We start from the raw sequence: 27,610 nt of genomic DNA, 5'->3' as shown, positions 1-27,610 counted from the left end.
TGGAATGGGAGGGGGCTCAACCTCCTAAGCAAGGAGAGAAAGGCGGCATATAAATATTGTAAATAAATAAATAAAGGAGGTGTTTTGGCTGACATCATCCCATACATCCACAAGAAGGTAGATGGGGTTGTCACAGCTGATGACAGCCACAATATGGGAGTGAGGAGGTCCTGTAAGGTGGCTGCCCAGCAGAACCAACCATGTTTGGTGTGGCTGGGCTACCAACACTCCTTGTTGTCTCTGAGGTGATTGAGGAAGTCCCAATCAGGTCACCATGCAGGGCTATTCTGCATTATCAGTCTGTGTAGAACAACCATTTGTCTTTTGCAGGAGGAATGAAACTAAATCAGGATGCTGCCTGCCTTGATTCCTCCTTATTGCTGAGACATTATTGCTGCCTTGATTCCTCCTTATTGCTGAGAACTGACGTACATTTTCTAAATAGCAAATAGTTTCATGATGTACTTCTTTTCATCGGCACAGTAAGCTGATTTTTTTTGCCTAAATCTGTTTTAATAAGGCAGATCCCCTCTTTAGCAGATGCTATGATCAATGTTACCCACTGATTTCCTTCTGATGGATATAAATAAGAGCTCCTTACTAGCTGATGTATATTACATTGGCCTTATCAGACACAGACACTGTCTAGAAATGGTCCCACAGAAAGCCTGTCCTTTTTAAGTGGGCATCATCCTCTAGTTTGATGATGTATGATTGCATCTTGTTTCTCCCTTTGCCAATGTCATGCTGTGCTTGAATCCAGACACTGAGAACTGAGACACAAGGCCTGTATATCTGGTATATCTGACTTACAACTGTAACAGCACACAGAAATTTGCTGTCTTATTCAGCAGCAGTATTAATGGTGGTGAATACCCATATTTTATGTTCTGATATGCTGCCTGCAAGAGTTGTGTTATCTTAATCCACCTGAGACCCTTTGGTCTAACTAATGGGCCATCAGCAGAAGTATGTAAGCAACCCAAGAAATGTCAGCAGGGGAGGGGGAAAGGCTTCCTACCCTTGGACTTAAATTGTGTTGACAACTCCTTTGATATAATCCATCACTTTGACTCCTGCCAGCAGGTCAGCCTGGGGTGAGGGAGCAGCAAGTCAACAGTTACATGGACTCAGAGTATGTTCAGGAAGTGTCTGTCAGACATATTTCTGACATTCTGGTTACTCAGGAAAGGCAAGCTAGTCTGAAAGGCCAAGATAAGAAGCCCCACTGACAAGTGAATGTGGCAGAGGAAATGAACTCTTGTCTAGGAGGCTAGAAGCTGTTTCACACATTCATCAGCAACACAAGTATAACATCTTCCCTCCTTGGGGTTAGGGAGACAAAAGATCAACGTTAGCTTTCTTCAAGGTAGCAATCATCTTCATCTTAAGACAGTACTGTGTTTTCGCCAGGTGTTGGTCTTTAATCATCACTTTTTTTTTGTTTGGCTGCCTTCCATTTTTACAACATTCAACAAAGTTTCAGTATGGAAATCTATACATCTCCCATTTCAGTTATCTGTAATTCTATAACAGCAGTGACAGAGAAAGCAGATATTTTCCTAACTCGGAGCAGCCTGAAAAGAAGTGAACCATTTTCCTTGTGGGCTACAAGTCTGTTCTCCTGATTTACCACCTCTCACTACATCATGCAAGTAGCAGGATCCAGCTGTGAAATACCAAGATGTTGTGTTGCTAATGGGGGAGCCAAAAATTACCCTCCGGCTACTTTGAAAATAGCCATGATTGTAGCCCAGGACTATAAGGGTGGGGGAAACTATTAATTTCTTTTTTAATTTCTTAAACAAATGGAGGTAGTGGTCATTTACAACATATCCAACAAGTGTTCTAACTAATCCTATACTATCCCACTTTTTTTACTGCCTTTAAAATGTCCCAGCTCTTTTGCTTCCTCTCACTTTCCTTCTTTGTACTCAGTTTATTACAATTCCTGCAAACTGGGTTCAGCATAAAAATTGAATTTTTCATTCAGTTAATTCAGTGGAATAGAGACAAGAGGAGAGCAGACTCTCCCCTTTCCCAGTAGTTTTGAACAAAAGAAACTGCTTCAACCTCTTCTTCCTCTTCAGTAACAAGTTTTGCTCGTCTAGCCCCACACTGATAGTGCTAGACGGCATGTATGCTCACTTTTACCTGTGAGATAAAAAGCAAACAGTTATTATTTTTATTTATATTTATATCCCACTTTTTCTCTCCACAAAGCAGCTTGTTTGAATAGTTGTTTGACAGCATTCTGTATTTCTTAGAGTATCATATATTGCTTACAATTTCCTCCTAGAGAATATACATACAATAGTGACTGCAAGTATGAATAATGTAACTCTCACAGCCGCACATTTTCTGAATATTTTTTTTCTTTTTCTGTCTCTTTTTTCTTTATAAATGAGCCAAAAATTGCAAGGGTTATTTTGATATTTTTTTAGCTATGTGACATATACTTGCTACTTCTTTTCCTCAATCAATAACACTTTATGGAAATACTTCGTGTGTGTGTGTGGGGGGGGGGGTTAATTTTGGAGGACATGTCATATGTGTACCCATAAAGAATATGGGATTATCTCATTTGTAAAATAAACAATAGAAAGTATAATATGTGTTTTAGAGAAATATTTATTTTACACATTAGATAATTTCATGTCCTTTATGGGTACACAGGGTACGCATGTTATATGTCCTCCAAAATTATGGTTTTTTCCCCGTAAACAGGGACTTAAGTGCACTACAATCTGCTGGTCAGTGAATTTGCCACTTCATCACATTAGAGGAAAAAGATGCTTAAAATCTGGTTGCTGCTTCCTGCAGAATTCTGGGGTTTGTAGTTTATGGAGGAGCCTTTAACAGCCTCACTAAACTACAAACCCCAGAATTCTACAGGAGGCAGAAACCAGATTTTAAGTATATTTTTCCTTTAGTGTGATAAGACTATTGTTGGTCTCCTTTGTTTCACTTACTCATACTTCAAGAAATATCTCCCCTGACCCAAAGTTTTTGCAGGTCTTTTTAGCTACTCCAGTGTAATTCTATGATATGCTTCTGACACAAGCATAGTTAAAATATAAGGTTTGCTATTATCCATGGTTTCAGATATCCACAGTTGCCTTAGAACATACTTCCAATGGATACTGGGGCTTAAACGTATAGCACAGCTCACCAACACTAAAGATATACTTACAGCAGTGGTTCCAAGAAGATGATGTAATTCAGCTCTTAAGAGCCTTGAAACTGTAAAGTCCAACAGCAATACTTAGGAATCACGGTATAAATGCAAGTCTTTCTGGGCTAAGGTCCAATCAGCATTGTAAATGAGTTCCAATATACTGGAGATACAGAAATTCACCAAAGGCCATAAGTGATTTCGGATTTTTTTTAAATGACACAAATGATTTTTCTATACTCAAATCATTTATCCATTTTAGACAAATCAAGTAATGCTAACAGCCATTTCTCTCTAGTAGATAATACTGAATTCTTCCATCTTTATACATACAACAGTCTTGCTGTCATGATTACATACTTAAGTAATGTCCCATGGCATAAATCCCCAAATAAAAAGTTCTAATTTTAATTTAATATTAATGTTTACAGCCTGGTGAACACAGATAACATATCAGTAATAACTAGAACATCTCTCTTTTGTTGGACTAAAAATCCCAGAATCTCCAACCATCATAGGCAGTAACTATATAAGGCTAAGAATTTTGGGAGTTTTAATCTAAAAATATATTTTCGATGTTCGGCTGTACCAGCATATAGTACATAGGTCTCTGAAACTGTTGCTCAAACTAGATTATTTGGCAGTGTAGAGCCAGCCTTGATTATTGAAATCCTTTTGACTGTAATTCAGGCATGGGAAAACTTCGACCCTTCAGGTACTTTAGACTTCAACTCCCACAATTCTTAACAGCTGGTGAGTTTAAGTCCAAAATACCTGGAGGGCCAAAGTTTGCCCATGCCTGCTGTAATGAGTAACCACTAACTCACTAGCATTCACACACTGTTCAATAACACATTAAATAGTTGTACTCTACTCTATTCCATAGCATTCAGACTCTTGGCACAACTTTTCAAGCCCTTTTGGCATAATCAACAAACATTCATCAAAAGTAGGTGAGCAGGAATAGTTCATGCCCCCACTCCCCACAATAGTTATACCAGGAATAATGTCTTAATTTGATTTATCACATAATAATACATTCTGCATGACCAAACATTCAACCATTTTAATTCAACCATTTTGTGGCACACCATGAAGTGTGCCACAAATGATGAAAACAAACACATATGGACAGAATACGTAATGCACATTTTGAGGGGTAGTCCATTTAGCTACCTTATGTGCAAAGCTGCCCCTATACTTAGCCTTATGAAAGACCTGGCCACAAATTATTCCTGAGCATGGACAGTTCAGGACATTTTCCAAGCTCACAGCAAAGATCAAGGTAGTCATCCATACATAAACTGATCAAAATACCAGCTGAATCTTAATTGAACATTGGCCAAAGTACAGCATTGTTCATGGCGCCAGCAGGAAGCAAGCTAACTCAAAAGGTAGGAAGCAAACGGAAAGGGTAGGAGGCAATCTGTGAGATATGAACAGTCCTTTACCCCTGCATTTTATGTAATAGCTGGTATGGCACCTGCTTTCATTATTGGTTGGTTATAGCAATGATTAATTGGCAAGCATTTTTGTTAACTACAAGAGACTGTGGGTGCTCTAAGTAGTGGGCTAGTTTAATGCTGTCAAAACCAAAAGGTAAACTACAATTGCTAAAGCAGTGAGGGAAATTAATATCTCCACTTCCTACATTTCTCCAATTGAGCGTGAGTGAATGGAAGGTGTGGTGGCTCTTTCCTGTGGGTGTCAGTCAAAACAGCATTACAATACTTTCCATGCATGGAAAGAGACTCAGCAGGCTGCCTTCAAAATAAATTATCCCCAATAATCCAAAAACAGCTTGGCAACCTTGGAGATCTGGCAAGCACAATGTGACTTATTTGTGTCAAGTTAAAAATCAAGATCTGGAGTGGAAGCTGAATAATAAAAGCTAGCAAAGTGACCTTTTTGTCAGCAGATATGCGGAGAGAGTCTGTCTGCCTGATCAGCTTGGACAGTCAGAGTCTCCCTCCCTCCCTCCCTCAATTGTTGAAAGTGGGAATGAATGCTGAAAAGCGTTGGGAATACGTAGCTTTGCTCTGGCTCGGTAAAAATCTCATGACTTCATAAACGGCCAAGGCAGTGGACAGTGAAATGATGCTTATTTGTTATAATTTACAGGGAAATGTTTAGCTGAAGAAATTTCAATGCTCTTGATCAAACTGTATACTAAGATGATTGTGAAAAGAAATTGCACCGCCATTTAAAAGCCTGTAATGCAAGCATTTCGCCGATGAAAACTGGGACACCTGTAGCCAAGTAACATCAGAGTGTGATCAAAAGGGTGTGTCCAAGCAACAAGGTGGCAAAGATTATCAGTGCAGAGGAATACACAAAATTACTAGTTTAGATAGAAAAAATCGTATTTATTCACTGAGTTTAGGAAATATTGAAGAGGGGGGAAAAGTTCTACCAAATTTCTTCTCTCTTTCTTTCTCTTTTATATCAAAATACTTCTATGAGATATTCATCTCTACTACTAAAAAAATGCTAAACATTACAACTTTCTTAAAAGTCAATGGTCAATGCATGAATTCTATGTTCACACACACAACGCACGCACATATATGGTGTGTGTCTATGGCATTGAATGTTTGCCATGTATATGTACATTGTAATCTGCCCTGAGTACCCTGCAGTAGTGAGAAGGTCGGAATATAAATGCTGTAAATAAATAAATAAATAAATAAATAAATAAATAAATGTATTTTCACAGAGATTCAATGCTGAGGCATTTCTATCTAACAACTCGCACACACAGAATATTGATAAACAAAACACTGGGGATTTGGAGAGAAGAAAACCAGTAAAACTAAGCAAAATGTAAAAGCAAATGAAAATCAGAATTGAAAGAAAGAGAAAAATATTCTCTAATCTCTGCAACATTAGTCTTGTTTTAGGAAAATTGGAAGTGGAGGAAGGCTGTGTGCCAATACGACAGTGCTTGAGAGGTGGCCTGATATTTATTTATATGTGATATTTGTATACTGCCCTTCTCAACCCCCAAGGGGACTCAGAGCAGTTCACAGTCTTGGCAACAATTCAATGATACATTTTTCTGGAAATGCTGCAGTTCATCAAAGTGACTTACAAACATACTCTGCTATGAGCAACATTGTTTTTGCAACACCACAGCAGAACTGGAGGATAGCACAAGCCAACACTTCAACACATGATTTATCTCCTCCATTAAGCCACTCCATTATTATTATTATTATTATTATTATTATTATTATTATTATTATTTAGTGAGCTCACACTTCTGATACTATAAATGTGACTAACATTTCTGGTTTTACTGAAAAAAGAATGAAAGTATCCCTTTGTTAGTCCCAACTAAAGTAGACCTATTGAATCAATTGTTCAGTACTGGTAAATTCCTCTGACCCATCAAATCTAGTCTAGTTGAAATAGACAGCAGACTTTAGGCCATTGACGAATTACAATCATAATGTAATTTAGATATCCTTTGGTTGTTGCAATATCTATCTATCATCTATCTATCTATCTATCTATCTATCTATCTATAATTCATTACAATTAACTAGCTATTCGTAGCTAGTTAATTGAGATTTTAACAGTGCAGGCATCACATACCATCCATACCAGTACATCCAGTGGCGGCTCAACCCATTACACAAAGTAAGCATTTGCAGTATAGTTGATTTTGCCCAGGGGCGTTCTTGAGGCACTCTTGGGGGGAAATAGACCTTGACATATGCGAGTTGTAGTTACTGGGATGTATAGTTCACCTACAATCAAAGAGCATTCTGAACTCCACCAAAGATGGAATTGAACCAAATATGGCACACAGAACTCCCATGATGAACAGAAAATATATATCAGTGATTGGTTGGGGGGGGGGGGGGAACCAAAATACTGTTTGTTTACCATTGAAAATTACCTAGGGCCGCCTCTGATATATCAAAGATGATCATTTGAGCATTCTCTTCATCTTGGCTAATCTTGGCGACAATGACTTTTTTAAAAGTTTAAAAGTTGAATCATTTGAGACTTATTAAGCTATAACCTATAGAAGGTTCTGCCATATCCTTCCAGTGAATTTCCAATGTGCTAGCTGATTCATTCCCTAAACAATTGTACCCTATGACTAACATAAATATCCAGTTTATTTTGGACCATAAATGTCTAGCTTACTGTTCAGCTTTTCATTTTAAACCATTGTAGTTTGGATTAAGCACAATGGAGGTTTCTATCCCCCCTCAATTTCTCTTGGCTTTAAAGAAAGCTAAAAAGATCAAGAGGTAAAATAAGCCCTAATGCTGAGGTTTGGTTTGGGGATTTATTCTGCCAGCAGAACACGGGAAATGGAAATATGTGATTTAACATTATTATCTCTGATTATGTACTGAAATGCAGTTTTAGAAGTAACACATAATAAGAAAATCCAACCAGACTGTGGTGCTCCATCCCAGTGTTGTTTCATTTCATGTAAGACAGACTGCTGCTGCCTGGATTCACAGTTTGCGTTGGTGTGATGTCATGGGAATGAACACAACCACTGGTAAGATGACATTTCCCCTTGCTGAATCTGAAAGAATGAGTTGTAAGGCAGAAAAAACCTACTGTTAGCAACACATTCCTCAGATTAAAAAAAAACCCCAAACAATTATTCCTGTTTTCTTTCACTATCAATATGTCCATCTGACTTGTCCCCTAATAAGCAGTAATTATTCTTCCATTTTTCCATATGATAAGCTGACTATTCTAAGATTTGATTGGAACAAATTCTGATGTGTCAATCAGTCTTCCAACTGAAACTACAAGGAACTCCTTTTCCAAGAGCATCTAGAGAAGTAGTACTGATATGTTCATGTTACCTGAGCCCAATATTGATTTTTCTGACCTCCAATGAAGTCTCCAGTATTAGCTATTTCATCCTTCTTTCACCTATATCAGTATAAATAGTGGGCTTTAAATACATTTCAAAGCAGTTTAATAATATGATATATACATATACATATCTAGATGTCATGACTTTTTTGATGATGATGATGATGAGTTTATTACCTGCCTCTCCCTGTGGCTTGAGGCAAGATACAACATCATTAAAATAAGAGATAAAACACTACTAAAAGACATGCAATAAGATATGCAGCTAAAATTCAACATAAAATTCACTGATGAAATGCATTTTTAAATTCACAATTTAAAATTGACAAGGTTGGCCTACTGGAAGAGATGGGTCCTTGATTGTGTCTTGTATTCTGACAGCTGTTCTAGCTGTTGAAGCTCTTCCAGGAGGTCATTCCATATTCTTGGGGCAGCCAATGGGTTGAAAACTGGGAATTGTGGCCAAGCAACATCAGAGTAGAGTCAAGATGGCAAATTCTATTAATGAAGAAGAACACACAAGCTATGAGGGACTGCAGCACTTTGCTTTTGCCTGAGGCCCCTTCCCACAGCTGTATAAAATTGAACTGGATTATATGGCAGTGTGGACTCAGATCACCCAGTTCAAAGCAGATATTGTGAGTTATCTGCCATGATATTCTGGGTTATATGACTGTGTGGAAGGGCCCTGAGTGTACAGGGATAGGAAGATTCCTACTCTCCACACAAAGAGTTAACAGAGGCCCCATCTACACTGCCATATAAAATACAGATTACCTGCTTTGAACTGGATTATATGGCAGTGTAGAACCCTTTGTCCAACATTATCCCTAAGTTCATCCGCTGCCCAGCTTCCCCTGTTGTTGCTAAAATGCAACGCGGGAAGCTTCCCATATTGTCACCGTGGCAGCATATGCTAGTTCCCTTTCGGTTTTACTACAGAGCCAGGCTGGAAGTAGATGTATGTCATGGGACAGGAGTCAACAGGCTATGTAGAAAAACTGGTGATTGCCACCGAATTTTGGGCCATTTGATGAGGTCGTATATTAGATGGCCCAGGAGGATAGGGATATGGGAATATGGATTGGAGATACCTCCTGTGAGCAAAGCCCTTTCACCAGTGAAAGGAGGATTCTAAAGTTTAGCCTGAATCTCATTGCTACTTTTAACTAAAATGGACTCAGGCCCCACCTGCCATATAAAACAGTTTCAGAACACTGTTTATTTGCATTGAACTACATATGTGACAGTGTAGATTTATATAATCCAGTACGATGCAGTTAAATGGCATTCTGAAACTGAATTGTATGCCAGTGTAGATGGCATCTTGGTGAGTCTGTTGGATTTAGCTCACCATAAAATAATGGCTTCAATGAGTGTATTCTAGTTGGAATGTTATGGCTATTGTTTTATCAGCTATAGTTTATCTTTGCAACATGAATCAGCAATTATCCTTTATGAAAGTATCAGCATATTGAGAGTTTCCCACCCCTTTTCAATGGATTTATTTGGCTTTGGGTGGTCGCCCTTCTAAGCTACTCACAGATTACATTTTCCCAAAATGTGCAGGTTATGTAATAAAAATAACAAACTCATTTTATGCATGGTAACATGACTGTGTCTCAGACAATTTGCTTTGCTGATCGAGAACTTGTTGCAGAAAATTGTCTTCTATAATTACTGGTGTTAAAGTGGTGATTAGTTTTTGTTAACAGGATTTGTGTTGCAGGATATTACAGCTTCAAATCGGCAGGAATAAATTTTCCTAATCAGAGTTGTTGCTGTTGTTTTTCTGAGATTGAATCAGGGCTACAACACTGCTTTTAAGGTGAGAGAGCTCAAGACTGGCAGGCCAGTCATTATACATTTGGACTTGATCACCAAATCTTCAGTGATACCTGCAGTCGTAAGTAATTAGCATTAGAATTAAAGATTACATTAATAGATTTACTAGAAATGTACCAATACCGACAAAATTAATTTCAACAGAAATAAGTGAAATAAATGCGCAAGGAAAACAAGATATTCTGTTATAGGGTGGCTTAAGCAGTACATGACAAGAAGGATCTAAGGTTGCTTATTTATTTTATTTGTGCCCTGGCTGTTCACTAAAAACAGATGGATGATATAAGATACAAAGCAGCTGCATGTTCAAATGTGCTATAAGATCTGCACAGCTAACAAGTAAGTGAAGATGACTTTTTGTTTTGGCTTGTTTCCTCATTGTTGTTTAAGAATAATGTCTTGCTACTGTGCTATAAATTATATACATTTACTCCATGGGGACAATGTGTTGGCTTGACTTGCTTGGCCTTAGCTCATGTTTAATCAAGTAATAAATTCCTATAAGAGCTGGAAGGTGACACTCTAGTAGAAAACAGAATTATTTTAAAACTAGAACATCAACATGAGGTTATTTTTGGTTAAAATGTGAGGATTTGTTTTGAACTTGAAAACTAATTGGCCCACAGGCTGTATTGATTCTCTCATCACAATATAGGGAATAAAAAGAAGTCGAAAATCTGCAAAATGTACATAGATTGCCAGGGCTGTAGCCAAGGGATGAGTTAGGGGTTCAACCCCCACCCTTGAATTTTTTCAGGTTTTTAAAAATCCTGGTTTACTCATGAATTTTAACTAGTTATCCAAATCTCCATGCTAAGTCTATGAGAAGAAAAAATTAAACAAGTCCCTCCAGAACTGCAAGCACTATCTTAAATTTTGACAATTTATTCACACTGTCATTGCTTGCAGCAATAGCTGATATAGTGGAAGCAACTAAGGTAACCTACCCATAACTGGCAGGCAAAGCCTAAGGCATGGGGGTGGGATTTGAAGGCCCTCATGAAGGATACCAGACTTTTTGGGGGTGGTTGAAAGTGGCAGAACTACAGGCTATTTAAGACTGCTCTGCCCCTCTGCTGTGCTCTTTGCTTCAGCATGAGATAGGAGGCAGTTTCCTAATGCGGAGTTAGGCCTTTCCCTCCTTGCTTCCCCAATCCTGTTTTACAGATAGTAGGGTTCCCATTGCAGTAGCAATATATAGGTCATTTTCAACACTCAAACATTTGAAAATATACCTAAGAAGCACAATGGGGCAAGAAGGACTGATTGGACTTGCACTCTTGAGTGTCCATCGAAGTTTGTCAATGGAACTTGATTTCTGTCAAAGTGTATTGGCACAGTTTTCAAGTGTTTCCAACAGACATTGTGGTATTCTTTTGTAATGATAAATTACCAGTTCACAGTTATTTTCAGTTATTTTAAGCCTTGAAACTTTGTAACTAAAATAGAAAATTGATTTAATTATGTCTATATAAAAATATAGAATGAACCATACTATTTAAATTATTTTGTGTTATGGAACTACTTTTCATGATTTTCCAAAATAAAAAAAAAGTTTCAAACCTGCCCCCCCCCCTTCTTTTTTTTCCCTGGCTATGGCCCTGTAGATTACCAAGCACCAGATATTTGAAGAATTTAGCCTGGAGAGAATATAGTAATTTTTTAATATTTTTAAATGAAAATATATGCACCCTGAGTCCAGATATACTCCAGATGCATGGAGTAAAGAGACTAGAAACAGACATTTATAGACAGACTGCTCACATGAATGGTCATAGAAATGTGGGTAAGGTCATGTGGTGACAAGTTCAGATTTGACAATAGTCGTTGGAAGACAAAAACAGGAGATAAGTTGTTGCCACTTATTACATATGGTTCATACATTTCCCTGCTTTCCAAACTGCATGCATTTTGTTCTGGAAAATCAGTGTTTAATGTCATGCCAAGGTCTAACAAGATACAGATGGTGTTGTAAATGCATTTCTCTTAGCAAAACTGCAAGTGCAGAACTTCGTGTTAATATTAAACTTCTGACTGCTTAAATATTGATTTTGTTAAGATGGTTGAAAGTGTCTCATATATCCCATTCTGTGGATCAATAAAGTGGCAGAAAGTGTTGGCTGCTTTACTATGTACTTTGCATTAAGATGACTGTAAAGCATATTTAGGATATCCAGGGTAACAGGTATCTCTATTTTCACAAAGAAGGCGAAGGAGAGAGAGAAAGAGAATATGTATTCAGAAACATAGACTTGCAAGTAAGTTCAGAAAAGTTGCTACTCAAAAACTGTATTAACCTTTCTGCCCACACATGCCTATAATAGTCACTTGTAGTATATAATCAACACTGATTTTACCTATTAAAAAGTTCTCTTAGTCATCTGGAGAGATAGTTTTTTGATGAAATGCTACTGCTAAAACATATACACCCAGAACCAGCAGCTAACATTAGAGCCCCCGAGGAATGCATCTATCTATGATTCTCCCATTTGGAAGTAAAACCAAGAGCACAAATGTACACTTCTTATAGTCCAAACCTGCAATGATGTGTTTTCCAGATGAAGAAGACACATCTTTAAAAAATTAATATTAAGTCATGTTAATTTTATAGTCCATTGCTATTGCATTCCAAATTAAGAAATGCAGGCTCGATTTGACAGAAAAGGTTAAATACTTTGTAAAACTACAATTCCCATTGAGTCGCATTAATTCTACAGAGTAGATGCAACATCAGTTGTCTCTTTTGTACCACTATTACAGTCACTGACTTGCTGAGAAATAGGAATATTTTTTAAATCCCCCTGATACTTTGCCCTTTTAGTCTAGTTTGCAGACTTTTGCTTCGTGTAGCTTTGCATACAATTTTTCTAGATTTTTTTTGTAGATTTCATTATAATTGATAGTGAAAGAAAGCACTATGAATTAATCATAAGTCTTGACTGCCAAACATAGGGTAGATGGTTAACCAGTAAAGTTTCCAAGATATAATTTTGAGAGATAGTTATATGATGATGAGCACAGCCAGAAATTCAGGCAGCACACTTATTTCGTGAGAAATGGAATCGCTAAATTGTCAAGACAAAATCTTAGGAAATCATTACTTTATGCTAGGAAAGCCTTCCTGATTGCTGAGTGAACCTTTGGCTTTTCATATATGTAGGCTCTCTTTTGCATGCTTTGAATATGAAACAGACCCAGAAAGGAAACATCAGTTGCTTCTAGGCATGCTGTTTATTTTGGTTACTGGACTTTAAATTAAGGCTAGTAGCTCCTTTGAAAGAACATGCTAGGCTACATAAGTGGTCAGAAAATTGCATTACAGTTTCTTATTTAACTGGAACAGTGACTAAAATCTAGAAACATTTTCCACCTATGTAGAAAGAGAAACATGCTGAATAACGTGCTGAATAATTCATGTCTAAACTGAATTGCAAAATCGGAGTCCTATCACTTTATGAATGGTGCAAAATGCTAATGCCGATTCAGATAAAATTATGAGGAACAAAAGTCTTCTACCATTAATATGATCATCACTCAGTTGGCCTATTAAATAAGAATATAGATTAGGGAAGTCAATATATACTTTCATTAAATTCCAAAATTACTGAAACATTTTACACTCACACATTATTGCTTTCAGAAATAGGCTGTCAATAGATTTCTCAATCTAAGAATCTAATGATTCTCAAGAAACCACTGACTTCTTCTCAGATATAAACCTGTATTCTCAATTAGTACAAAGGAACATTTGCCTAAGAAAGTAAGTACTTCATCACCTGGAGGTCCTTAAGCCGGAGGATAGTAAGGAAATCCATCGAGCAGTGGGACGAATCCATTGGGGAGTAGGGAAAATTGTTGTTAAGCACCTCGCATCACCTGTTTTGCCCCCTTCCCATTCACACGGGGAAAACCATTGCTGCCTGCTTACCCCAGCACTATCCCCAGCTTAGGTAATGAGAACACGGGTGGCCACTAGGACAGAGCCCCGCTGGAAGTAGCCCTGCATCATGTGATGGGCTCCAGCAGGTTCTGTCCTGAGTCCATTCTGGCTGTGTCGTAGGATGGGACAAAAGCCCCATGTAATGAAGTCCTAAGTCTAACAGGGCATCCTGTATTTCTCCTCAGGAATAAGTCATGTTGAGCTAATGGAAATTTCACATAAGTATGCATAAAGTTGCGTCCTGTGCATACTAAAATCTCTGTGTTGGATTATTGTTGTGAAATTCCAAAGAGAGACCACTGAATACTATACTTATTCTGGGCAAATATATTATAAGTAAAGGTAATCAACATAGGTAACAAGAAGCTAGTGGAGCGCAATATGAAGGACAAGACAGTTAGATGGGTTTAAATTTCTTTTGCACTCTTGAATTTTCTAAGCAACCATTGATTTGATGTGCAGATTGTACTTTCAGGCCTGTTTCATCTTTCACTGTGGAAGCTAATCAATTTTTGTCCTCAATTTGTTAGAAATAATTCCTTAGATACGAATCAGCTTTCAAGGATGTTTATAAGTGTATGGCCTTCCAGTTGACTGTTATTGTGCCCCCATCAATTTCATATGGGTTTTTTAAGCCAAGAAGTACTCAGATGTGGTTTGCCAGTTCATTCCTATGAAATATAGACTACAGTACCAAATATTTATTAGTGGTCTCCAATTGAAGGACCAGCCAGGGTTGCCTCTGCTTATTAGCTTACAAAATGAAACTTGCCCACTTCAGAATATTTATTTCTTTACAATATTTATACCCCACCCTTCTCACCCTGAAGGGGACTCAGAGTGGCTTACAGAACATACATGTGGCAAACATTCATTGCCAGTTATACAATTAACAAAGACAGATAAACACAAACAGAGGTAAAGGCATTTTTTCATCTTATTTCTCGCATCTTGGAGGGTGTGCTCGACTCTGGTCACGGGAGGGGGGGGGGGGAAGAGAAGCGGTCACTCCATATTCCAAGCTGAGGAACCTTATTACCTCCCTGTTAAAAGCTGTACTTATTTTATCTACTTGCATTAGGCAGGATTTTTCTGCAGCACAGTGGTTTAATTTGCTGTGCTAAGCCCGTCCCCTATGGTAATTTAGGCCCAAATTACCATAGACCCCTGGTTTTCAACATGGTCACATGCCCCACAGGGGGCAATTTGAATTTCTAAATGAGGCAATTTGAGAATGAGTTATTTACAGTGATTTCTTTGCATTTCTTATGGTTCCAGCGGTCTCATATACAGCATATAAATATATATTGTAACATACACATTTTAAAATTAAAATCGGAATGTGCACTGCAGTCAGCTGGTGGCAGCCCCCTCACAAAAAAGAGTGGTGAGCATAAAGTTCACTAAGGAGTACATGAGCACAGAAAAGGGAAGCAACTCTCATTCCAAATACACTGCTCTTGATACTTGAATTTTCCTGGCCTTTGATTGGCTGGGAGGCGGGACAAAGAATGCCACAATATGGAAATGTTTTGGTCTACAAACTCTACCAGATGATTCAGAGCCACACCATTCAAGTCCCTTAAGGCCACTTCCATAGATTTTGTTTTGGTTGCACAACCAAATAAAAAGAGCACTTTAACCATGATTATCCCTTTAAAATTTTCCAGCATGAATATCCGTGTTTTGTTTTGTTCCTCAACCAGATAATAAACCTATGGGAAAAACAAACAGACGACTGAAAAGGGGATGTCATGATGGGAGTCTGAAGTTAATAAAAAGATGGATGACCTGAAATAAACCACAGCTGGTTGAACAATCTATTAGTTCTTGTGATTTGCAGACACTTTTCTGCCTTTTTCATCAATTGCCATGGGTTCTTCAGCCTGTTTGATATTTAACTTCTCCAGCATATTTGATGGAAAAGGTTTGCATGATATCTGGCTGCCAATAATTGGATGTGTGGGAAAATATGCTTGTGCAGGAAGGTGGGTACAGGGCTTTATTCAGTCTTATTTATTTCCTCTTGACCTCATAGGAGTGATTCATTTTTTCAGAGTAGAAGCAGAGCCTAACTATAGGGCTTAAAGAGTTTCCACAGGAAAACATCGTCCTTGTGTCTAGATTGGACAAGGAAGAACCATGCACTCAAATTAGTGAAATATGCTACATTTTCTCACCATCATGTCAAAAAATGCCAGTGAACAAATGGGTAGGGATTTATTCTTCTGGTGAGTCACTCCTCAACAGCTGTTTATATTTGTTGTTATAAATATATGCAAGAGCATAACATGCAACACATGTAATATTTAATACAGCATCTAAATTAATTGTATCAAATCTAATAGAAGGAAATTGGAACAAACACTGCCTTGCAAACTCCTCCTTTCTGATGACCAGTGCATCAAATTCAACAAAAGCCCTTCCATACTACTTAAGAAAGAGAAATGACCTCGAGCTCAGTGGAACTATCCTCCCTAGACTACCTTAAAAATCCCCTCTCTTTTGCCTGATGCCTGCAACCTCCTTTCCGCTTGGGTTTTGCTTCTTTGAAGCTGTTTCTACTTTCTACTCTAGAGGAAAGGTAGGCTTCCCTTTTTGTTTACTGGAATTACTATCTATATCTATATATATAATAAAAGATAATGTTTGTATGTGGAGAAGGGAGGGCGGACATAGGGAGGGAGGACGTAGGGAGGACGGAGGAAGGTGTATGTGGCAGCTTTCTGATTGGCTGCCACTTTAACAGGCCACTGTGGCCAGCACGGGTGACAGACCTAGACCAAACTTGGCACACACAACCCCCATGACCCCCTTAACGTCCTGGTGAGGTTTGGGGGGAGGACGGACAATGGATTATGGTCTTTCAAACATTCAATTCCCACAGACCACTGTGGCTCCCAACAAACACCGATAAAGACCTAATTTGGCACACTGAGCCCCCATGCCCCACTCTACATCCTGCTGCAGTTTGGAAGAGGTCAGACCATGGATGATGGGACTTGAAGTACCTCCACTCACTTCCAGAGACTGCTGTGACCCTCATCCAATGACTGATCAAAACCAAACTTGGCACACAGAGCCCCCATGACCCACTCTACATCCTGGTGCAGTTTGGAGGAGGACGAACCATGGATGATGGGACTTGAAGTTCCTCCACTCACTTCCTGAGACCACTGCAACCCTCATCCAATGACCAATCAAGATCAAACTTGGCACACAGAGCCCTCATGACCCACTTTACATCCTGGTGCTGTTTGGAGGAGGGTGGACCATGGATGATGGAACTTGCAATACCTTCACTCACATTCTGAGACCACAGTGACACTCATCCAATTACCAATAAAGACCAAACTTGGCACAGAGAGACCCCATGGCCAACTCAACATTCTGGTGTAGTTTGGGAGAGGACGGACTACAGATGATGGGACTTGAAGTACCTCCACTCACTTCTCGAGACTGCTGTGACCCTCATCCAATGACCAATCAAGACCAAACTTGACATACAGAGCCCCCATGACCCACTCTACATCCTGGTCCAGTATCAAGGAGGGCGGACCACAGATGATGGGACTTGAAGTTCCTCCACTCACTTCCCGAGACTGCTGTGACCCTCATCCAATGACCAATCAAGACCAAACTTGGCTCACAGAGCCCTCATGACCCATTATACATGGTGCTGGTGCTGTTTGGAGGAGGGTGGACCATGGATGATGGGACTTGCAATACCTTCATTCACATTCTGATACCACAGTGACACTCATCCAATTACCAATAAAGACCAAACTTGGCACAGAGAAACCCCATGGCCAACTCAACATTCTGGTGTGGTTTGGAGGAGGATTGACCATGGATGATGACACTTGCATATGGGAACTATAGCTCACCCATACGCACTAAACATAGCTGACATTGTATCTAGACTAAACTTGGAGGAGAGACAAACAATGCCTTTCTCAAATAACCCGGGCAGCGCCGGGTCCCCAAGCTAGTTATTAATAATTATTATTATCTTTTAGAATTATTTCTGAAGGGGAGGAAGGGAAGGACAAAAAGTAGTAACTCTCCATTAAGTCCTCAAATGTGTGCACATGTCCTCAACTCCCAGTCAGTCCCACTAAATAAAAAGAATCAAGAAAATCAAAAAGATTAAACTGTGATGCCACATAGGAGAGGCGGAGCCATGATTGGCTGCCACATGGTCTCTTTTCAGATGGGAATCTGTAATGGCTGGACCCTTGCTGTTTCGGGCAGCAGAACGAAACAGAGAAGCTGGATTGGCCGAAGGGAATGGCTAAAAAAGGATCCAGGCTCAAGCCTACTGCACATCCCACTTTTCCTTTGTATAGAGGAGCATAATAGTCACTTGTTTGTGGACCATTCGATTGAATCTTTGAGCCTCATAGCTGTATTTTGAGAGACAGGCAGAACATAAGACAAATAAATAAATAAAACCAAGAGCATTTTCCCAGTTAACAGCAGCAAGGCTCACATGATTGTTATCTTGACTTGGGAGATTCACTCTAACAAAGTCCAAGAATTCATTTCAGTCATCAGCAAAATATGTATTCCAAGTTGACAGCTGCTGGTGGATGCTTGGTATAGTACACATCAGGCTGGATCAACTGTCATTTGTACAATTTACAGAACCAACATGTAACATGTCAAATCCATTCCACTTGTGTAGTAAGAGCTCTTTGTGTTCCTTTTAAAAAATATGATAGAATGTGTGTTTCAAGTAATCATGGCACCTGAAAAATGGTTAAAAATGTGAAGACATCATAACAAGATCTCAAATTCAATTGCTAGTTCAAACTAGACTTGACCCATGGGACCAATATATAAAGTTGGCTTGGAGATAAACAATACTGCAGAATTATAGCAGTTGCTACCATTATAACTGCCGTAGCTCCATCCCATGGGATCCTGAAATGTGTAGTTTGTTGTTACAGCAGCTGTCTGACAGGAAAAGCTAAATATTACACAAAATCGTAGAATTCTATAGTATTGAACCATGATAGTTAATATACTATCAAACTATTGTTGTTGTTGTTATTCTGCCTCTACTGATGGCTCAAGGCAGGTACAACAAAGTCAAAAGCATACAAATCTAAAATGTGTACAATAAATTACACAGATAAAATCACAAAAATATTTTTGAACTTTCACCAAACACAGATACAGAATTGACTTATAGTCGCAATAGACTGCAAATCAAAACTCATGGTCTAAAGTTGACAGGTAGGACTGTCAGAAGAGATGGGTCTTTAATCGCATTTTAAATTATTTTAAATTCTATAATTCTTCGGTATAAATAAATCCTTAATCACAGCAATTGATTGAATAGGTGTACTAAAGTAAAACAAGCAATAGGAAATTATTAAAATTATTTTTAAAACAGAGTTAACAATCACCAAGAGCAGATGTCTGTAGAATTGCAGTCCCAGGCCCTTTCAGACACAATTAAATCCCAAGAGGAACTGGGATATTAAATCCCAGTTCCTCCTGGAATTGAGTCCCCACCCTCAAACTAAACTCTTAACTTTCCCTCGAGGGGGGAGTGGCTGGATACAGTCCCGGGTCAACTTATGGTTGACCTGGAAAGGCATCCAGCACCTCCTGCAGTGCAGGCCCCTCCAGAGAGCTCTCCTGATGTGTGAAAATGATGTGTCAGGCCCAGGGAGGGAAATGCCTCCTCCTCCTCACCTCCTAATGCATCATTTTTGTGCATCAGGAGCCAGCAGGCTCTTCAGTTAAGTTGGGAGGGATTTTTTTTTTTTTGTCGTGTCAGGAGTGACTCCTGGTGTGAGAGAATTGGCCGTCTGCAAGGACATTGCCCAGGGGATGCCTGGATGATTTGATGTTTTTATCATCCTTGTGGGAAGCTTCTCTCATGTCCTCGCATGAGGAGCTGGAGCTGATAGAGGGAGCTCATCCGCCTCTCCCCGGATTCAAACCTGCGACCTGTCGGTCTTCAGTCCTGCCGGCACAGGGGTTTAACCCACTGCGCCACCGGGGGCTCCTAGTTGGGAGGGATGAGAGGAGCAGAAGGGTGCTTTTCTGCTTCTTTTGGACTCTTTGAGCCTGAAGAACCTGGATCTCTGTGGGGATTTAACCCCGAGACTGCAGAAGCAGTCCCAGGAATCAATCCCCACAGGTCCCTAACCTACAAAGATCCAGACTTTATCTTAAAATCCAGATATTTCCAGGTGTTTAATTAATCCGGAGCAAACTGGGATATCTCAGTCTTCTCCAGATTAATTTAGTTTTACCTGAGGCATCATTTGGATGCCTCAGGTAAAACCAAGATAGGTCTCAGATTAAAGGCCTGTTCGAAGGGTCCCCAATTACAAGTTGAATAGATAGATAGTTTATTTAGTGCTTAGACCATATGTCTTTCACATATAGAACAAATAAATACATAAAAACCAGATTGTAAAATACAATACAAAATACACCATTAAAATACTATATAGCATTTTAATGATCATTAGAATAATTAAAATGCTATATATATTGATGGTGAGATGCACTCTTAAAATACTGCATAAAATGCTGTGTGAATTGGCACTTTCATAGGTAAAAACCAAGTAGAATTCAGTATTATTAAAATTTACCAAAGGGATAGACGAGCCACACCATGATTACGTAAAAGCACCCCCAGAACAGTTGATTGCAATGTCAGAAATTAATCTTTTCTGAAACCTTTTCTGAAACCATGTTGGAATGTAAAAGAAATAGAACAGATCCCAGCATTTTAGTTTTCTCCATATTAATTCAGTTTTACCTGAAGCATCATTTGGAAGCACCAGGTAAAACTGAGATAGGTCTCAGATTAAAGGCCTATTTGGAAGGGCCCCTAGCTACAAGTTGATTTGTCAAGTCGGATATTTATGTTGACTTGTTCTGAATAAGAATAGCATGGCACAAATGTGGCATGTCCATCAGCTGTATCTTGACATGTGCCACAGCCTTGACAAGCAAGTAATTAGATCCAATTAAGATATGTAGCACAGTTCTCTCCCTCAACTCACAATACATTTCTGATATGGTCCTCCATGCCAAACAAATTTCTCCTCCCAAAGCTAAAACATGCCATGTCAGACAACTCTCAGTCTTTCCTCTCTTGTGTTAGTCTATGACAGTTTTTTCTATGCTGTCCCCTGATTTAGGGGAATGCATTAAACTATTCTTACAATCATGGAAACACACTTGTGCCTATTATAATTACCGCAAAGTACACATTCACACATTGAAAACTGTGGCCCTTATGCCATTCAATTTAAGCTGCAGAATGCAAAGTGAATGAGAAGGGAATGTTGACCTCACATGAGACGGTATGTTTGAATACGGGAAACAGCACTACACAGAGGGAGCTCTAATATCATTTACTGAAAATTCATGGAAAACAGATCAACATCTGCCTTTAAAGAGACATCAGACTTAATTGAAATATGTCCAGCGTTGTTCAGTCTTCTGGGAAGGTATAGCAGTTCCTTCTCACCAGCTTGACCTCAAATTGAATACATTCCCTTTTATTCCTCCCATAAGGCCTGTGAATGCTAAGTCCTCTTTAATAAGCAATGCACAACCACTTAAAGGTAAAACTTGAAGGATTCATTCAAAATGGAAAGAATGTAAAACTGTGCAATTATCCCAGATTTTCGCTGTATCTAGAGGCTTGATGTGATTTTTGTAGAAGACTAGACTTCTTCAGAAAAGCCAGCCCTTGAAAACCGTTTATCTCCTTTCATCAGAATAACCTATATCTCAATATACACATAGGTGTCAGCAAATTTATTGTGTATTAACAAATCTTTGAAGGATTTGCTGGTGATTTTAGGAGCAGATTCAAAAGAGAAAAGTTTTCATGGTTAGCAGAATCAATCATAATGATTCTAAGTGAAATTCAGAGGAAGATCCTTGAAACTGAGTCAAAGCACTAGTCCAGTTAAGACAGTGACAGGGGTGTGCAAAATTTCATTTTTACTTCATTTTTTGGATCAAATTCATTAGATTCATGCATACGAATCGATATTAGAAACATGCAGGTAAGGGGGGGATTTAGAAATCGAAACACTCTCCAATCATTTTTGTTAAGAGTCTGTATCATTTGGATGCCTCTCAAAGTCAGTTTAATTTTCAGTATACGCATTAAGCAACTCTGGTAAAGCCAAGAGAACATAAAGTGTATTAAAAACCAGTCCTTTCTCTTTGGCCCTATTGTGGCCATAAGCAAAGGCATTGGGGGCGGGACTAGCAAAGTTGATGGGCGAGAGACTGAGAACACAACAGCATTTTAGAAATGTAGATTAGGAAGGCAAGGCTCCCTATGGCAGAGAATACAAAAGGCCCTGCCCTAAACTACTTTTCCCAAAAAGCAGTCCTCAGCATCAGAAAGCCCCAGTGGGCAGCACCAGCCATTTAGAGTCAGTCTAGTAATAATAAATAAAATTATTGAATCTGCAAAAAGGACTAAAGTAAGTAAGTAATAGTATAAATCTGTACTAAGCTGAAGTTAGGTGGTTGTGTGTCATAACGATAGACAGACATTCAAGACGATTGCTATTGTCGCTTTTTGGGGGGGATAACTTGTTTTTGTCTATTTTTTAAAAAATCCAAAAAAAATCTGTAGATGTCTGAATCTTTCTGAAATATTCTGGGGACTGATGCCCTGGTTATTTTGTGCATTGTAGATAAAATTCAAGTAGATAGCTCTTGTAGGTTTTTTAAAAAAATGTTGTTTCTATCTAAAAATAGAAACAACATTTCTAACATTTCTAAAAATAGAAACAACCTGTTCTAAAAAGGTGTTCTGTTATTGTCACAAGTTTCACCCCAATAGCTTTAAAAATGAGGCAGATAGGAGCCCCTGAAGTTTCCCCAATTACAGTAATTAATTATATGCAATTACTATAATGAAATAGCAACAGTAGGCTGTTAGGAATTGTGGGAGTTGAGTCCAAACAGCTGGAGGGATGAAGTTTGCCCATACCTGGTTTACATGTTGTCTATTGACTTATGACAATGCCACAAATTTCATAGGGTTTTTCTGCACAAGAAAAAAAATGCTTTTGCCAAGTCACTTCTTTTGAAATACACACGACAACAGTTGTTATTTGTGGGGAAACTCCCATCCAAATTCTAACTGGGACTGATCCTGCTTAGTTTCTAAAATCACACAAAATTCTGCTGCCTTTAAAGTCATGTAAGTCCTAGGGCTATTAGCTATTGATACGGACTTATTTTCCCCATTTCAAGGTTATTTGCGACCTCAAAAGGTTTTGCTCAATAGGTGAAGAAAACAGGCAGCATTACAAGGCATAAGATTACATCAAAATATTACTTCTATACTTCCAGATAATATAGCAATTAACATAGTTGTGAGGAATTAAAAGATTAAATTCCCAAAGGCCATGAAGTGCATTATCAGTGAAAACTCTGTTTATTTTGATAAAAATAATACTTTTAGTGGAATAGTAAAGGGATAAAAAGTATATATCACACATTCAAAATGTAATTCCCATTTATTTCAGTTGGAGAATTGAACATATGCTTATGTATTTTATTAGATTCAATGCAACTTAATTGCCTGAAAATCACATTCAAAGTATGATGTTTGATCAAAACCTCCATAGTATCAACTACTGCATGCTAAGAATTTATGTAAACTTCTCTTGTGCTTTTCCCACCTAAAACTACCAATATCAATGAGTTGTTGAGGGAAAACATGTACCTGTGTTGTCCCTGGAGCAGCTTCAAGAAATTTGCAGAACCAAAAGTTAACCAAAAGTACATAAATGAAAATAAAATACAGGTAGTCCATGCCACATGACTTGGGATTGCCTAAGCTCAATCAGTTGGGCATAACCCCAGTGTGGTCTCGCAGCCATCAGAGGGTGTAGGCAATGTGCCTCCCTCCATCTGTGCAAGGCTGGCTCAATGCCACACACACTGAATCCTCTAAGGGGACTCCCACCATCACCACGATTCCAATACCTGATATAGACAGATACCTAATCCTGGGTCCATCACCCATCCCCACAAAGTTGTAACAAAAAGCATTCAAATAATATTTATCATGGAAGCCTAGACTTAGGAAGGTAGGGTCGAACTAAGTCAATCTGATGTCAGTGAGCAACAACAAACCATAGACCATTAGTAAAAAGAACAACAAGATAGGAAATGAAGAAATAGTGACACTTCTCTTTTATTCTTTTAGCAATACAATGTGATGAGAAAATTTAAAATGAACTTCTCATAAGCTTTTTAGATTAATGAATTAAAATTCTTACCAGAAACTTGGCATTCTCCAACTGGGCAAAAAATAAAGACTTGTGTGTATAGGAAGTGGAAATGAGACCATCTGGACAGTATGATCTCTTGTGCCAGGAGGGCCTTGGGTGCATAATAAATCACACATACACACATGGAGGAAATCGATAGAATCAAAACTTTTTGCATACATTATACTTTTGTCTATGACTACAGTGAGATGTGTTAATTTGTTTACTGAGGAATATTGGTGAGGCAGAAAGCAATAATGCAGTGTAAAAGTAACAGCACTAGGAATGATCATATTTGGGAATAATCTGGGAAACTGACACTTCTATTTGATGTTTTGTTTCATGTCTGATATAATAGGTTGCAGCTTTCATTTAATTTTAGTTGTTAAGTTATAATTTTCCTTTATATGTTGGGTTGTCAATTTTCGTTATTATGGGTGTCTTATTGTTATGTTCAGGCATTCACTGAAGGTATTTCATTACACAGGTCCTTTAGCTGTCTAGAAATCCCTGCTGTATGAAGTTTCTACTGCTAAACTTCAGCAGCATGCCTCTGCCTGTCAAGTATTATATTTAGATGTTAGATCTTAATCTGTTTACCCTTTTTATTTCCATGAATCAATGTAGCAGCAATTAAATACCTTGTCTACAAGGCAATCTTCTATATATAGCCAATGAAAACCAAGGTAATAAAAGGTCACCTGCTGTAGCTGGTGCTCTAGACTGTTTAGAAAACTTCCTCTAATTGGAACACTGCTGTTGAAGGATTCAGAGTCTGTCATGGTAACTACAGAAGACTTATTTCTCACTTGAAAGTTATAAGTAACTACCATTGCTCTGCATATTGTATATTAATGTGCATCAATATATAACAGTGCAATATATCCCAGTTCCTCTCAGGATTGGGGGCTGTGTAGAAGGACCTTCAGTGTTTGGTCCCTCAAATGTTTTGGACTTCCGCTTGCAGAATTCCTGACCATTGGCCAAGTCAACTAAGCCTTTTGGGAGTTGAAGTTGAAAACATCCAGAGAACTAACATTTAAGAATATCTTCTCTTAACTATTCATTATCTTAGCAGGACAGTAAACATTTTACTATCTGTAAGTCTAATTTACCTTAAAGGTTTGTGGTGAAAATAAAATACAGTTCTGACCCAGAGTGTCTCTACACTGTAGAATTAAATGGCTCAATGCTATGGAATCATGGTAGCTGTAGTTTGGGAAGACACCAGGACTCTTCAGCAATGCATGCTAAAGACCTTATTCAATGACTCCATAGCACTGAGCCATAGCAGTTAAAGTGGTGTCAGCATTAATTCTACAATGTAGATGCACCCTCAAAGGATGTGAATGATGCAAAGGAAGATAAATTAATCCCAGCGTGGGAAATTTCAGTTGACTGTATCATTTACATATTGACACAGCTGTATGGGAACCACTTGCCATCTGACCTACTAAGGATGCAGGTATTTTAACATTCTTGGGATGCATTGGCTCGGGTTGACATTGGGGAATTCACACTGGGAATTCTAAAATGGTTGTTGTTTCACTTGGTCCAGCAACCTCTAAAGAGCATAGGTTCCCCACTCCTGTTGCAGGATGCCCAGGCATGTAGCTGGGGGGGGGGGGCTATAGGGGCTTCAGCCCCCCCCCCCCCCAAATTCTCATGGTGGTCCACAAGAAGGCCTTACTGGTACATTATTTAAACTGTTATGTTTATTAATATCATGATCTGATCACCATTCTCAATATATCCCATATGTCTGGAGATATTGGGGTAATGATACAAAAGTTTTGCTAGGGTAGATCCTCTTTCACTCAGACTCAGCCCCCCCCCCCCGAATCAAACTCAACCCCCACCTCCCCGAATCAAAATCCTGGCTACGGGCCTGAGGATGCCTATTGTTTTGGCTCTTGTAAAATACTGCTATTGCTTATTGAAGGTTTCATTTATATTTGTATCTCTTATACTTTTAATTTTAATTATCTTGCAGTAATAAGTCTATTAATACTTAACTTTCATCTTTTGATTTTGTGTGACCTTAACTATGGTATTGAATGTTTGCATTTTATATGTATGTCAACTGCCCTGAGGAGAGAGGGTGGTCTAGAAATAAAGTATTATTATTATATTATTTGCCTCTCACAGGATGGTAAAACATCCGGGCATCCCCTGAGCAACGTCCCTGCAGATGGCCAATTTTCTCACACCAGAAGCAACTTGCAGTTTCTCAAGTTGCTTCTGACACAATTAAAAAAATATTATCATTATGACAACAGAGGAGAAGACTATTCCCATAAATAAAAATGGTAATGTGCAACCATGCTGAATAACATCCATGTTTTCATTCTTAACAAAGATTAACATTTTCTCACTGTAACAGCTGGTGAGGACTGGTAGCACTAGATTTTCCCAAGATGTACTCATGAATATAGAGATAGGTTATTAATGCAGTGATAAGTGATTAAGGCTTATGTGGGAATATCCGATACAATGATATAATACATATGATGTAGCAAAGGGGGAAAAATAAACTGGGCCAGCACAAATTAATTGGAATCCAAATTTCGTCACACTTTGGTCATACTTCCTGTAGTGCCTCAGTATGTAAGTGAATTCTGTTTTCTTGGACTAGTTGGCCTTAATCTGTGGTTGCTTAAAATCAGTTTGGCAAAAAGCAGTTAATGAGAGTTAAGGAAGCAATTTGTTCTTAGAAATGTTATTGCATCATTTCTTTCTTTACCATGCACAAGGGAGGAGGTCACTGTATATGGAGTCATAGAATCATAGAATCAAAGAGTTGGAAGAGACCTCATGGGCCATCCAGTCCAACCCCCTGCCAAGAAGCAGGAATATTGCATTCAAATCGCCCCTGACAGATGGCCATCCAGTCTCTGTTTAAAAGCTTCCAAAGAAGGAGCCTCCACCATACTCTGGATGAAGGTTTCTTCAGAGAGCTGGAGAAAATACATTTGTACCCTTGTTCCCCAGTTTCCACCCAAATGTTAGTATCAAGATGTACTCAGAAATACAAAATCTACGTGCCAGTAAGTAAATCTAATATTTCTGAAGCCTAAACACAAAACAAATATTTAGGGGTGACTGTTTTGAAAACTTACTCCATGAAGGTTAGGGCAGTTCTCTCCATGCTACCAAATGAAATTTGAGATTATTTTTTATTAAGAAAGATAATTGAATGAAGAATTATTATCCATTTAAAATGTCTAAGCTCCATATAGTTCTGCTTGTCTCTGTGTGCAAAAAGTTAGATATGATAATAAACTATCCAAGTGTTTTTATCAGTTTAAAAGATATAGAAACCAGGAAGAGGCAGTTTGTTAATAATCATCTTTAATGTCTGCATTTTGATAATGGTATGAAAGCTAGGTTATAAGGGTCAGATATTTTTAGTTAGGATGAGCTTCCACAGATGTCTCCTTCTCCAAATACTAATTAAATATGTATTTGAATGACATTTCTCCACAAGAAATTATTTTTATGAGGCTAACT

This window comes from Anolis sagrei, chromosome 1, assembly GCF_037176765.1.
Source record: "Anolis sagrei isolate rAnoSag1 chromosome 1, rAnoSag1.mat, whole genome shotgun sequence".
Taxonomy (NCBI): domain Eukaryota; kingdom Metazoa; phylum Chordata; class Lepidosauria; order Squamata; family Dactyloidae; genus Anolis; species Anolis sagrei.
The sequence above is the reverse complement of the archived record's forward strand: the minus strand, read 5'-3'. Positions refer to the sequence as shown.